General features: G+C 45.4%; 2 pseudogenes across 1 annotated transcript; one reads left to right on the top strand and one right to left on the bottom strand.

Moving 5' to 3' along the window:
• Positions 1–2,447: 2,447 nt before the first annotated feature.
• On the bottom strand, positions 2,448–3,517 carry LOC126956118 (10 kDa heat shock protein, mitochondrial-like; annotated as a pseudogene).
• Positions 3,518–11,089: 7,572 nt separating this feature from the next.
• On the top strand, positions 11,090–11,626 carry LOC126956303 (protein UXT-like; annotated as a pseudogene). Its single transcript, XR_007726292.1, has one exon. The product of XR_007726292.1 is annotated as a protein UXT-like (transcript).
• Positions 11,627–15,453: the final 3,827 nt, after the last annotated feature.

Raw genomic sequence — 15,453 nt, 5'->3', positions numbered from 1 at the left:
GAGTTTAGGAGTTTTAAACTATATAACACCAATTTTTTTGTTTGTTTTATTGTTGTTGTTGTTTTGTTTTGTTTGAGATGGAGTTTTGCTCTTGTTGCCCAGGCTGGAGTGCAATGGCGCAATCTTGGCTCACTGCAACCTTCACCTCCCAGGTTCAAGCAATTCTGCTTCACCTCCCCAGTAGCTGGGATTACAGGCATGTGCCACCACACCCAGCTAATTTTGTATTTTTAGTAGAGACGGGGTTCTCCATGTTGGTCAGGCTGGTTTCAAACTCGCGACCTCAGGTGATCCGCCCACTTTGGCCTCTTGAAGTGTTGAGATTACAGGCGTGAGCTACCACGCCCAGCCATAAACACCAATTGTTAAGACTTATTAGGTGTTACTGAATCAATCTGTTCTCTCAAATCATTGAATCTAATTTTTTTGAGGGGGTTGGGGGTTGGTCAGACACCTGTCTCTGTTCAGTTCTATCTTGTTTTGTGACATTGACATCAACCCCCTTTAAACTCTTTATCCTCTCTGATGTGTTCCATTCTGAAACATTTCAAAGCATCTAGTTTGGCCAAGCAACATTCTATAAGCAGAATGTAAAGCTCACCTTTAGGCAATGACTAAAACCTCTGAAGTTGATCCAAAACCCTTTTCCTCTGCCCTAATTGTATAGTCCTCATTCTTATCTTCCTTGGCGTCTGACTCCCTCACCTCCACACTTTCTCCTAATACCTGCCTCAGGGCACTTACTCTGACCATTTTGGTCACATGTCTCTGGGATGGTGCTGTCTTGGGTGGTAGGGATCCACACACAGTAGCTGTAGTTGCTGGTGAAGGAATCTGTAGTCCCAAGCTGACACGAGGACCATTGCCTGCTGCATGCCCAGGGGTGATCCAGAGGGTGCTCACCTTCTGCTCTGGGTGCTGTTTAGGGTTTTAAGGTCATTACCTGCCTCCAGCTGTTTCTAATTAACCTTTTCAGACTCTCTGTGAATGACTAACTCAGGCCTTATCTTTTTAAAAAGCCCCCAAAAATTACAGTTAATAATGAAACTAACAAACATAGCTTTTATTTTTTTTTAGAGTGTCACTCTGTCACCCAGGCTGGAGTGCAGTGGCGCGATCTTGGCTCAGTGCAACCTCTGCCTCCTGGGTTCAAGCGATTCTCCTGCCTCAGCCTCCCTAGTAGCTGGGACTACAGGCACCCACCATGATGCCCGGCTAATTTTCATATTTTCAGCAGGGACGGGATTTCACCATGTTGGCCAGCATGGGCTGTATCTCTTGAACTGGTGATCTGCCCGCCTCAGCCTCCCAAAGTGCTGGGATTACAGACGTGAGCCACCGAGCCTAGATTTCTTTAAAATACCTTTTATTGACCAGGTGCGGTGGCTCACGTCTGTAATCTCAACACTTTGGGAGGCCGAGGCGGGCAGATCACCTGAGGTCAGGAGTTTGAGACCAGCCTGACCAACATGGAGAAACTCCGTCTCTTCTAAAAATACAAAATTAGCCAGGAGTGCTGGTACCTGCCTATAATCCCAGCTACTGAGGAGGGTGGGGCAGGAGACTCGCTTGAATCTGGGAGGTGAAGGTTGTGATGAGCCCAGATCCTGAGGTTGCTCCATCTCAAAAAAAAAAAAAAAACCAACAACAACAAAAAAACCTTACAGTTGGAGGACAGGTGGATCACCTGAGGTCAGGAGTTCGAGACCAGCCTGGCCAAAATAGTGAAACCCCGTCTCTAGTAAAACTACAAAAAAAAAAAAAAAAAAAAAAAAAAAATGGGGCATGTGAGCCTGTAATCCCAGCTACTTGGGAGGCTGAAGCAGGAGAATTGCTTGAACCCAGGAGGCGGAGGTTGCAGTGAGCTGAGATCATGCCACTGCACTCCAGCCCGGGCTACAGAGCAAGACTCTGTCCCACCTACCACCCCACCTCACCCTCCTCCTCCACACACACACACACATACACAAAGCTTACAGTTGGGCATGGTGGCTAATGCCTGTAATTCCAGCACTTTGGGAGACTGAGGTGGGAGGAGGTCCAGGGGTTCAAGACCAGCCTGGGCAACATAGAGAGACCTGCCCCCCATCTCTACAAAAAATAAAAGCAACTTAGCTGGGCATGATGGTGCACACCTGTGTGATCCCAGGTACTTGGGAGGCTGAGTTGGGAGGTTACTTGAGTTCAGGAGGTCAAGGCTGCAGTGAGTCATGATCACCACTACACTCCAGCCTGGGCGACAGAGCAAAACCCTATCTCTTAAAAAAAAGAAAATTTGCAATCTCTGTATGTTTTCAATTATTTTCCACCACATTTTTTCCTTTTTTTTCCATTAGTTATCATTAGTTTATTATAAGAGATATAGAAAGTATTTACATGATGAAAGATTTCAGAACTTCAGTGGAATAGGCAGCTTCACATTGATGCCATTTCAGTAGTGACTTATTTCAGTCTACATGTTTTCCAAGAATGTCACCATCTCGGCCAGGTATGGTGGCTCACGCCTGTAATCCCAGCACTTTGGGAGGACGAGGCAGGTGGGTCATGAGATCAGGAGATCAAGACCATCCTGGCTAACACGGTGAAACCCCATCTCTACTAAAAATACAAAAAATTAACCAGGCGTGGTGGTAGGCGCCTGTAGTCCCAGCTACTCAGGAGGCTGAGGCAGGAGAATGGCGTGAACCCGGGAGGTGGAGCTTGCAGTGAGCCGAGATAGCGCCACTGCACTCCAGCCCGGGCAACAGAGCGAGACTCCACCTCAAAAAAAAAAAAAAAAAAAAAAAATATCACCATCTCTAAATAAGAAATAATCCGGCTGGGCACAGTGGCTCACGCCTGTAATCCTAGTACTTCGGGAGGCTGAGGCGGGCGAATCACCTGAGGTCAGGAATTCAAGACCAGCCTGGCCGACAAACATGGTGAAACCTTGTCTCTACTAAAAATACAAAAACAATTAACTGGGCGTGGTGGCAGGTGCCTGTAATCCCAGCTACTCGTGAGGCTGAGGCAGGAGAATCGCTTGAAACCGGGAGACGGAAGTGGCAGTGAGTCGAGATCGCGCCACTGCGCTCCAGCCTGGGTGACAGAGCGAGATTGCCTCAAAAAAAAAAAACAAAAACCTTGTCACCTACACCTACTTTGATGCCTCCATATTCTGGGAAAAGAACTTTATCTTCAACTTTCATGCTAACTGGTTGAATCTCTCCCCTTTCCTTTAGAACCTGGTCCAATAGCGACTACTGTTGCTTGCAGTACCTTTCCTTGAGATTTCTCTGGAAGCATGATGCCTCCATTGGTTACAGTTTCGGCAGTACTCCTTTCAACCAATACTCGGTCAGAGTGGAAGAAACTTTCTAAAGGTTTGTCCCGCCGTGACTCCCTGCGCCGCAGCCTCGTACTCTGCTCTCGTGCAGCGCCGCAAGGAGAGACCCCTTTCCTTTTTTTGTATAAACTCAAGGGATACAAGTGAGGTTTTGCTACATGGGTATATTGTCTGGCCTTTTAATATAACCATCACCTGAATAATGTAACTTATACCCATTAAGTAACTTCTCATCCTTCCTGCCTCTCCCACCCTCCCAGTCTTCCAACTTTCCAACTCAAGGGATACAAGTGAGGTTTTGCTACATGGATATATTTTCTGGACTTTTAATGTAACCATCACCCGAATAGTGTCACTTGTACCCATTAAGTAACTTCTCATCATTCCTCCCCCTCCCATCCTCACAGTCTTCCAACTCTCCCATGTGTAGTATCCCACACTCTATGTCCATGTATACACATTATTTAGCCACCACTTACTTGTTTTGTTTTTTTGTTTTTTGTTTTTGAGATGGAGTCTCGCTCTGTAGCCCAGGCTGGAGTGCAGTGGCATGATCTCGGCTCACTGCAACCTCCGCTTCCCAGGTTCAAACGATTCTTCTGCCTCAGCCTCCAGAGTAGCTGGGATTAGCTCCCACTTATAAGTGAGAAGTGGCTAGTTGTCTGGGACATATACCCTGGGGTTCATCGTCTTCCACTAGGAAAGTTTAGGACACGGACACACACAAGGAGTTTAGGAGCAGAGGTTTAGTAGGCAGAAGGGAAGAGAAAGAGAAACAGCTCTCTCTATGTAGGGAGAGGGATATCTGAGAGGAAAGGGCCCTGATATTTATTTATTTATTTATCTATTTTTTTATTTAGAGATGGAGTCTTGTCTTGTTCTGTTGCCCAGGCTGGAGTGCAGTGGCGCCATCTCAGCTCAATGCAACCTCCAGCTCCTGGGTTCAAGCTATTCTCCTGCCTTAGCCTCCCGAGTAGCTGGGACTACAGGCGCCCACCACCATGCTCAGCTAATTTTTGTATAGAGACAGGGGTTTCACCCCCCATTTAATAGAGACGGGGGTTTCACCATATTGGCCAGGCTGGTCTCGAACTCCTGACCTTGTGATCTGCCCACCTCGGCCTCCCAAAGTGCTGGGATTACAGGCGTGAGCCACCACGCCCAGCCTATTTATACACTTTTTAAATAAATTGTTTGTGGTTTTCTGTTGAGTCCTTTGTAAATTCTGGATATTAGTCCCCTGTTGGAGTCACAGCTTGCAAATGTTTTCTCCCAATCCGCAGGTTATCTGTTCACTCTTTTGATACCAGGTACTTATAAAACGTCAATTGCATAAAGATAATGAAAAGTTTTTAAGTTTTAATAACCAAAAGTGAAAGAAAGGGATTTTTTTTTCTTTCCTATGTAACACCCTCCACCCCCAAATTTTTAACATAAGGCCCCAGAATTTATGCCATCAAAGGCAAACAATTTTAGCAAGAGAAAGTTTTGTTTTCTGCTTGTAGATGCTGCAGATAAACCTGAATGTTCAGGCCTGACGTCCTTCCAGAATGGAACCAGGGGCCACTGTGTCAAGGACCCTTATTGTGTGGTGTATGTCAACAGGTTGGAGCCTGGGGTTTATAAGGGAGAAGAAATGGGTAAAAACTGGGAAAAGAAAACAGACCAGGGAGAGTGTCTCTCTCATGGTATACTGTGACCACTCATGACGTACCTGTGAGTACTAAAGGCAACCCAATGGCAAAAGAAATGTTTTACATAGTATAAGTGTTTTCAGGTTCAACCAGCAAAAAGATTGGTTGCTTTCCAGTAGAGAATTGTTATTACACTCTTTCACAGGCTGTGAAGCACCCACCCATAACAATAGTGGGCTTGGAACTGAAGGATAAATGGAGATCCCACATACCATATGTCAAAATATTTAAAAGTTACCAGTTAAGCCAACAAACTGTTAAATAAAATATGTCTGTCAGGCCAGATGCCGTGGCTCATGCCTGTAATCCCAGCAATTTGGGAGGCCGAGGAGGGTGGATCTCCTGAGGTCAGGAGTTTGAGACCAGCCTGACCAACATGGAGAAACCCTATCTCTACTAAAAATACAAAATTAGCTGGGCATGGTGGCGCATGTCTGTAATCCCAGCTACTTGAGAGGCTGAGGCAGGAGAATCTCTTGAACCTGGGAGACGGAGGTTGCAGTGAGCCGAGATCACGCCATTGCACTTCAGCCTGGGCAACAAAAGCGAAACTGTCTCAAAAAAAAAAAAAAAAAAAAAAAAAAGAAAAAGAACAGGCACAGTGGCTCATACCTGTAATCCCAGCGATTTGGGAGGCCAAGGTAGACTGATCACCTGAAGTCAGGAGTTTGAGACCAGCCTGACCAATATGATGAAACCCTACCTCTACTAAAAATAGAAAAATTAGCCAGGCAAGATGTCATGCACCTGTAATCCCAGCTACTCAGGAGGCTGAGGCAGGAGAATTGCTTGAACCCGGGAGGCGGAAGTTGCAGTGAGCCAAGATTGCGCCATTGTACTCCAGCCTGGGCCACAAGAGTGAAACTCAGTCTCTCTCTCCCTATATATATGTTTATGACATATATATATGTCTGTCTTCTCGCCTTAACGGTTATACCTCCCAAGTACTTGGGAGGTCAGAATTCTGCATCTTAATGTGACAGTGTTGGAGAGCTGGACCCTGGCCCCAATGCCTCAGCTCACTGCTGGCTCTTTTTTCTCCCCACCACTGGATTTGTCAGGCACTATGAAGGGCCTTGCATACACACAGGTGCACTCAAGTCCACATGCCTAACTGCTCCCAAGAGAAACCCAGTTGTGCTTTGGCCACACCTTGGGCCTAGAGTGGGCACACCTGCTGTGCAGTCTGCTCTGGCAGAAGGAATCCAGGGGACAAGGCACAAACGCCATAGGAATGGAATCAGTGCTGGAGTATTTTCTAAAACAGAATGTTCTGTGATGAAGGAAATTTTTTTTCTCCTTAAAAAAAACAATTAGGCTGAGCTTGGTGGCTCACGCCTGTAATCCCAGCACTTTGGGAGGCCAAGGTGGGCAGATCATTTGAGGTCTGGAGTTCAAGACCAGCCTGACCAACATGGTGAAACCCTGTCTCTACTAAAAATACAAAAATTAGCTAGGCATGGTGGCACACGCCTGTAGTCCCAGCTATTTGGGAGGCTGAGGCAGGAGAATCGCTTGAACCTGGAAGGTGGAGGTTGCAGTGAGCTGAGATCATGCCACTGCATTCCAGCCTGGCGACAGAGCGAGACTCTGTCTCAAAAAAAAAAAAAAAAGGCTGGGCACAGTGGCTCACACCTGTAATCCCAGCTTTTTGGGAGGCCAAGGTGGGCAGATCATGAGGTCAGGAGATTGAGACCATCCTGGCTAACATGGTGAAACCCCATCTCTACTAAAAATACAAAAAAATTAGCTGGGTATGGTGGCGGGCACCTGTAGCTCCAGCTACTTGGGAGACTGAGGCAGGAGAATGGCGTGAACCCAGGAGGCGGAGCTTGCCGAGATCACGCCACCGCACTCCAGCCTGGGCCACAGAGTGAGACTTCATCTCAAAAAAAAATTTTGTTTTGTTTTGTTTTATTTTTTTATTTTTATTTTATTTATTTATTTTTTTGAGACGGAGTCTCGCTCTGTCGCCCAGGCTGGAGTGCAGTGGCGCTATCTCGGCTCACTGCAAGCTCCGCCTCCTGGGTTTACGCCATTCTCCTGCCTCAGCCTCCCGAGTAGCTGGGACTACAGGCGCCCGCCACCTCGCCCGGCTAATTTTTTTGTATTTTTAGTAGAGACGGGGTTTCATTGTGTTAGCCAGGATGGTCTCGATCTCCTGACCTCGTGATCCGCCCGTCTCGGCCTCCCAAAGTGCTGGGATTACAGGCTTGAGCCACTGCACCCGGCCTTCTTTTGTTTTAAGAAGGGGTCTTACTATGTTGACTAAGCTAATCTTGAACTGGCCTCAAGCAATCCTCCCTCCTTGGACCCCCAAAGTGCTCCAATACAGGTGTAAGCCACCATGTCCAACCTTTTAAATTTTTTAGGCTTTACCTCTTAATACTTCAGTTACTATTTCCTAAAGATAAGGGCATTCTCTTACATAACCAGAAAGTCAGGAAATGATCATTGATACAATATTATTATTGATAAGATGTTGTGGGAAGTCAGGGACCCTGAATGGAGGGACCAGCTGAAGCCACTGGCAGAATAACATAAATTGCGAAGATTTCATGGACACTTATCACTTCCCCAATCAATACCCTTGTGATTTCCTATGTCTGTCTTTACTTTAATCTCTTAATCCTATCATCTTCATAAGCTGAGGAGGATGTATGTCACCTCAGGACCCTGTGATGATTGCGTTAACTGCACAAATTGTTTGTAGAGCATGTGTGTTTGAACAATATGAAATCTGGGCACCTTGAAAAAAGAACAGGATAACAGCAATGTTCAGGGAACAAGGGAGCTAACCTTAAACTATGACTGCCAGTAAGCCGGGCGGAAAAGAGCCATATTTCTCTTCTTTCAAAAGCAAATAGGAGAAATATCACTGAATTATTTTTCTCAGCAAGGAACATCCCTGAGAAAGAGAATGGCCCCTGAGGGTAGGCCTCTGAAATGGCCTCTTTGGGGGTGGCTGTCGTTTATGGTCGAAGCCAAAGGGATGAAATAAGCCGCGGGTCTCCTGTAGCGCTCCCAGGCTTATTAGGATGAGGAAATTCCCGCCTAATAAATTTTGGTCAGACAGGTTGTCTGCTCTCAAACCCTGTCTCTTGATAAGATGTTATCAATGACAATGTGTGCCCAAAACTTCATTAGCAATTTTTATTTCGCCCTGTCCTGTGGTCCTGTGATCTCGCCCTGCCTCCATTTGCTTTGTGATATTTTATTACCTTGTGAAGCATGTGATCTCTGTGACCCACACCCTATTTGTGCCCTCCCTCCCCTTTTGAAAATCACTAATAAACACTTGCTGGTTTTATGGCTCAGGGGCATCACGGAACCTGCCAACATGTGATGTCTCCCCTGGATACCCAGCTTTAAAATTTCTCTCTCTTGTATTCTTTCCCTTTATTTCTCAGACCAGCCAACACTTAGGGAAATCGAAAAGAACCCACATTGAATATCGGGGGTGGGGTTTCCCCCGATAATAATAGATCTTATTCAGATCTTTCCAGTTGTCCAAATAATGTTCTTTACGGCAAAAAAAAAACCCTGCATCATGTATTGTGTTCAGTGAATATGTCTCTTTAGTTGTCTTTAATTGGAAACAATCAATTTCTTTTTTTTCTTTTTTTTCTTTTTTTTTTTTGAGATGGAGTATCGCTCTGTCGCCCAGGCTGGAGTGCAGTGGCGCGATCTCGGCTCACTGCAAGCTCCGCCTCCTGGGTTTACGCCATTCTCCTGCCTCAGCCTCCTGAGTAGCTGGGACTGCAGGTGCCCGCCACCGCGCCCGGCTAATTTTTTGTATTTTTTAGTAGAGACGGGGTTTCACCATGGTCTCGATCTCCTGACCTTGTGATCCGCCCACCTCGGCCTCCCAAAGTGCTGGGATTACAGGCGTGAGCCACCGCGCCCGGCAATTTCTTTTTTTTCTTTCGTGACATTAATTTTTTTTTTTTTTGAGACGGAATCTCACTCTGTCACCCAGGCTGGAGTGCAGTGGCCAGATCTCAGCTCACTGCAAGCTCCACCTCCCCGTTTACGCCATTCTCCTGCCTCAGCCTCCTGAGTAGCTGGGACTACAGGCGCCTGCCACTGCGCCCAGCTAGTTTTTTTTTTTTTTTGTATTTTTTAGTAGAAACAGGGTTTCACCATGTTAGCCAGGATGGTCTCGATCTCCTGACCTCGTGATCCGCCTGTCTCGGCCTCCCAAAGTGCTGGGATTACAGGCTTGAGCCACCGCGCCCGGCCATGACATTAATTTTTTAAATAGATATGGGGTCTTGCTATGTTGCCCAGGCTGGTCTCCAACTCCTGGCCTTAAACAATTCTCCTACCTTAGCTTCCCAAAGTGCTGGGATTACAGGCATAAGCCGCTACACCTGGCTGACATTAATATTTTTGAAAAATACTGGTCATTTATTTTGTAGAGTGTCCTTCAAGTTTGGGTTTGGCTGAAGCCTTATGACTAAATTCAGAGGAGGTATTTTTGGCAGAAACTTCACAGAATTCTCAGTGCATTATATCCAGTAAGCACATGACGTCAATTTCTTCTCATCTGGTGATTTCTAACTTTGATCTCAGGATAAGGATGTGTTTGCCAGTTTTCTCCACTGTAAGATAATTCTATTTTTCTCTCTATAAGTAAGACTCTATAGGGAGCCACATGTTTCAGATGCCAGGCCTGAGTTCTTCATCTTCGTGGTAGGAATAATAGTGTATATGAGGCTTTTCAGGCCATGACTTCAGCTCACATTCTCATCTGCCCTAACCCCACCTTTACCTGTGTTCTCTGCCTGGCTGGTGCTTCCCCAGCCTCTCCATCCTCAGATTCACCCGCTTTCCCAGCTCCCTGGGAGAAGTTGATTTGCACGAACTATTGGAGACCTATAGTGCTTTGCCCTTACTGCTAACCAAGCCGTTCCTGGGCACTGGTGATTTGTGTTTGTGTAAATATAGTTTTTCCTTGGCATTCCTGGGGGATTGGTTCTAGGAGCCCCGTAGATACCAAAATCCAAGGCTGCTGAAGTCCCTGATACAAAATGGTGACATATTTATAACCTATCCATATCCTCCCATATACTTTAAATCACCTCTGGATTACATATAATACCTAATACAATGTAAATACTATACAAAGGGTTGTTATGCTGTATTGTTTACAGAATAATAAGAAAGAAATCTGTACATGTTCAAAACAGATGAATATTGTTTTCTTTCTTTTTTTTTTTTTGAAACAGAATCTGGCTCTGTTGGGCTGGAGTGCAGTAACATGATATCAGCTCACTGCAGCCTCAACCTACCAGGCTCAAGGGATTCACCTTAGCCTCCCAGTAGCTGAGTAGCTGGAGCTACAGGCATGCACCACCATTCCTAGCTAATTATTGTATTTTTTGTAGACATGGGCTTTTGCCACGTTGCCCAGGCTGGTCTTGAACTCCTGGGCTCAAGTCATCCACCCATCTCAGCCTCCCAAAATGCTGAGATTACAGCTGTGAGCCACCATGCCAAAGCATTTTCTAAATATTGTCAATCCGTAGTTGGTTGAATTCACAAATGCTGAACTCACAGAGAGGAAGGGCCAACTGTAGTTATGTAATGATCAGTGAACTGCAAACTTCTTGGGGATAGAATTGGGTTTTATTTAGTTTTGCATCTTGGAATATGTTAAATTGTTACTGTTTCATTTTGTGTTGTGTTTGTTTGTTTGTTTGTTTGTTTGTTTTTTGAGACAGGGTCTTACTCTGTCACCCTCACTAGAATCCAGTGGTGCAGTCATAGCTCACTGCAGCCTCAGACCCCTGGGCTCAAGGGATCCTTGCTTCTCAGCCTCCCCTGTACCTGGGACTACAGGCGTGCACCATCACATTTGGCTAATTTTTGTTTATTTTGTAGAGACAGGGTTTCGCCATGTTGCCCAGGTTGGTCTGGAGCTCAGGCGATCCGTCCACCCATTTCTGCTTCCCAAAGGGCTGGGATTATAGATGTGAGCCACAGTGTCTGGCCTTTTTGTTTCGTGTTTGTTTGTTTGGATTTTCTGGATGAATGAGTACCTAGGTAAGGAGACACCAGCTTATTGCTGGCAGCCCTGAGGAGCCCATCATGGCAACGCCCCCTAAGTGGTGGGCAGTGGAGGCCACGAGGGAGAGAGTGCTGCGCCACAAGACTTTCATCAGTGACATGCTGCAGCGGGACTTGCGAAAGGTGCTGGACCATCAAGACAAGATACATGAACAGCTGGCCAAATACCTTCAACTGAGAAACGTCATTGAGCGACTCCAGGAAGCTAAGCACTCGGAGTTATATATGCAGGTAGATTTGGCTGTAACTTCTTCACTGACACGGTGGTCCCAGATACTTCATGCATCTATGTGGCCCTGGGATATGGTTTTTTCCTGGAGTTGACACTGGCAGAAGCTCTCAAGTTCATTGATCGTAAGAGCTCTCTCCTCACAGAGCTCAGCAACAGCCTCACCAAGGACTCCATGAATATGAAAGCCCATATCCACATGTTGCTAGAGGGACTTAGAGAACTACAAGGCCTGCAGAATTTCCCAGAGAAGCCTCACCATTGACTTCTTCCCCCCATCCTCAGACATTAAAGAGCCTGAATGCCAAAATAAATAAATAAATAAATAAATAAATAAATAAATAAATAAATATAAATAAGAAGAGACACCAGTGAAAATGATTTGCTTGGGTTTCAATGCTTATATCAGATCACAGTCTCTAGCCTTACGGAATAATGCAACGTAGAAGGAACCCTACTGAAAGATAACAATAAAGATGTAAATCATCTCTTGATTCTAAATCAAACAGTTTACATCTGGAAGAGATCCGATATTCAAATCTGCTATTTCATAATAGAAATGGAGGTGCAGTGCCAGGCGCGGTGGCTCACGCCTGTAATCCCAGCACTTCGGGAGGCCGAGGCAGGCGGATCATGAGGTCAGGAGATCGAGACCATCCTGGCTAACACGGTGAAACCCCATCTCTACTAAAAATACAAAAAATTAGCCAGGCCTGGTGGCAGGCGCCTGTAGTCCCAGCTACTCGGGAGGCTGAGGCAGGAGAATGGCGTGAACACAGGAGGCGGTGCTTGCAGTGAGCAGAGATCGTGCCACTGCACTCCAGCCTGGGTGACAGAGTGAGACTCTGTCTCAAAAACAAAAACAAAAACAAAAAAAAAAAGAAAAGAAATGGAGGCGTAGTGAGAGTAAAGAGTAAAGGATCCCCAAGATGAAGCAGAGCTGGGACCACACCTCAAACTTTGTGTCCAAGGCATCTTCACAGGGCTAAATTCTTTTCAGTTTTGATCCAGCCCTTTACAAACCCAAAATAGGATGGACGAATTTCATGACCAGGAAAGATTTTCAGAGATCCCAAATTAAGGTAGTTTTACTCATTTTTTTGTATTGAGGTAAAATGCACAGAAATAAAATGAACCATTAACCATTTTTAAGTGTACAATTTAGTGGCATTTGCTGCACTAGTTTGTTGTTTCTTGTTCTCATATTAAAAATATAAAAATTTCACACATGAAATTCCATTAGACCCCATCCCACTTAAGTTCTAGATAAAGAGTTATTTTCAGAAGGAGGGTGGGTGAAAGTTTATGTGGAGAAAGAATGTAATCAGTCCTCTCCTCTCTCATCCCACACAAGACTCTTGGGAAGGGGAGATGCTGAGTTAACCCTTTAGCGAACACTTGCCAAAAACAGTAACTCTTTCTTCAAGTGCACTATTTTATTGGAGAAGTTTTTTGTTTTGTTTTGTTTTCTGTTAGGCTGTAAGGGAGAAAAACAAAACAAAACAAAACAAAACCTTCCCTCGTTGGTTTAGTAAGTGAGGCCTGCAAATTAAACTCACAAAAGACATTAACAGTAGCAAAGGTATATGTTACTTCTCTTTGTTTTCTGTTGCTTAGAGCAGAATATTGGAAACTGGATAACATATAGACAAAAAATATTTTTTGTTTTTCTTTTTGAGATGGAGTCTCATTTTGTTGCCCAGGCTGGAGTGCAGTGGCACGATCTTGGCTCACTGCAACCTCCGCCTCCCGGGTTCAAGCGATTCTCCTGCCTCAGCCTCCTGAGCAGCTGGGACTACAGGTGTGTGCCACCATGCCCAGCTAATTTTTGCATTTTTAGTAGAGACGGGGTTTCGCCATGTTGGCCAGTCTGGTCTCGAACTCCTGACCTCATGATCAGGGTGATCCACCTACCTCGGGCTCCCAAAGTGCTGGCGTTACAGCCGTGAGCCACCATGCTTGGCTGACAAAAAAGTTATAAAAGCTGAGAAGTCCAAGGTCAGAGGGCTGCACTTGGTGAGGGCCTTCTTGCTGATGGAGACTCTCTACAGTGTGACAAGGCAGTGTAGGACATTGCATGGTGATGGGGCTAGGTATGCTAGGTCAGATCTTTCTTCCTCTTCTTATAAAGCCACCAGTCCCACACTATCCCATTAATTCATTATTCACCTCTTAAAAGCCTCCCCTCCCCGGTAACATTATCACATTGAAAATTAAATTTCTTTTCTTTTTTAAAATTTTTTTGAGATGGAGTCTCCCTCTGTCATCTGGGCTGGAGTGCAGTGGCGCAGTCTTGGCTCACTGCAACCTCTGCCTCCCAGGTTCAAGAGATTCTCCTGCCTTGGCCTCCAGAGTAACTGGGATTATAGGTGTGCACCATCATGCCCAGCTAATTTTTGTATTTTTACTAGAGATTGGGTTTCACCATGTTGGCCAGGTTGGTATTGAACTCCTGACCTCAGGTGATCCACCTGCCTCAGCCTCCCAAAGTGCTGGGTTTACAGGCGTCAGCCACCACACTCAGCCTGAAAATTAAATTTCAACATGAGTTTTGGATGGGATAAATATTCAAATCATAGCATTTATTAATGTTAATATTTTTATGTGCACAGGGACTTTACAGAAATAAAGTGCAAATCCAGAGAGGTAGTTAGACCTAAGGGCTTATATACCATTTTATTTTATGTTATTTGTTTTGAGACGTAGTCTTGCTCTGTCAACCCAGGCTGGAGTGCAATGGCGCGATCTTGGCTCACTGCAAGCTCCACCTCCCAGGTTCACACCATTCTCCTGCCTCAGCCTCCCATGTAGCTGGGACTACAGGCGCCTACCACCATGCCTGGCTAATTTTTTGTATTTTTAGTAGAGATGGGGTTTCACCGTGTTAGCCAGGATGGTCTCGATCTCCTGACCTCATGAACCGCCCACCTCTGCCTCCCAAAATGCTGGGATTACACGCGTGAGCCACCGTGCCGGCTATATACCATTTTAATGAAAAGCAATAAGTGGTAGAGAAGTGACCAGACAGAGGAAAAAGAGTTTGGGCTTCTAAAAGTGGTAAATGGCAGGAAGGTGACCAGGAAATGTATAACAGATAAGTGTTGCTTAGTAAGCCTTGTTATGCAAATAAGAGTCATTTTCCCCTCTCTGATATGGAAAAAGAAAACACCTTTACAAGGAGGCTTTTATGCCTTGCTTATAGGCAGAAAGTGGGAGGACATGGAGTTCTTCTTTCATGTGCTGCTTCCTAATTGCCATCAGCTCAAACTCATCTTTATGCGGAAGTGGCATATTTAGGGGTGGCAGATTCTGATCTCCTTCAATGCCTTGAGGATTTTGTCTTGGGTCTAAAAACAGCAGGGGGCGAAAAGCCTGGCAGCTTTGATGAGAGTTTTAGTTGACTCATCATCCAACTGAAAAGAGTGGGGGTGGTGACTATTTAGGAACCCTGTGTAGGTGGAAGTGGTTGGTTTGTCGTTGTGTCTGACTCTTGCTCAGGCTTCACAGTCGGTGACTACCTCTCACTTGAGGCCCGCCCCCAGATCCCCAGCCCACCAGGATTTCCCTTCAGTGGCGCTTGCTTTGAAGCCTACTTCTTTGGCTCCAAGCACAAAACCCAGGGATTTTTAGTGGGTTGTGGTTTTCTTTTCTTTTCTTTCTCTTTCTTTCTCCTTCCTTCCTTCTTTCTTTCTTTCTCTTTCTTTCTTTCCCTCCCTCTCTTTCTCTTTCTTTCTTTCCCTCCCTCCTTCTTTCCTTCCCTCCCTCCCTCCTTTCTTTCTTTCTTTCCCTTTCTTTCTCTTTCTTTCTTTCTTTCTTTCTTTCTTTCTTTCTTTCTTTCTTTCTTTCTTTCTTTCTTTCTTTCTTTTTTCTTTCTTTCTTTCTTTCTTTTCTCTCTCTCTCTTTTTCTTTCTTTCTCTTTCATTCTTTCTTTTCATTCCTTCTTTTTTTCTTTCTTTTTGAGATGGAGTCTCGCCCTGTGGCCCAGGCTGGAGTGCAATGGCATAGTCTTGGCTCACTGCAACCTCCGCCTCCCGGGTTCAAGCAATTGTGCCTCAGTCTCCCGAGTAGCTGGGATTACAGGCACGCACCACCACGTCCCGCTAATTTTTTGTATCTTTAGTAGAGATGGGGTT

The sequence above is a fragment of the Macaca thibetana genome, chromosome 6 (assembly GCF_024542745.1).
Source record: "Macaca thibetana thibetana isolate TM-01 chromosome 6, ASM2454274v1, whole genome shotgun sequence".
In the NCBI taxonomy this organism is placed as follows: domain Eukaryota; kingdom Metazoa; phylum Chordata; class Mammalia; order Primates; family Cercopithecidae; genus Macaca; species Macaca thibetana.
This window is presented reverse-complemented; position numbering and strand designations above follow the sequence as displayed.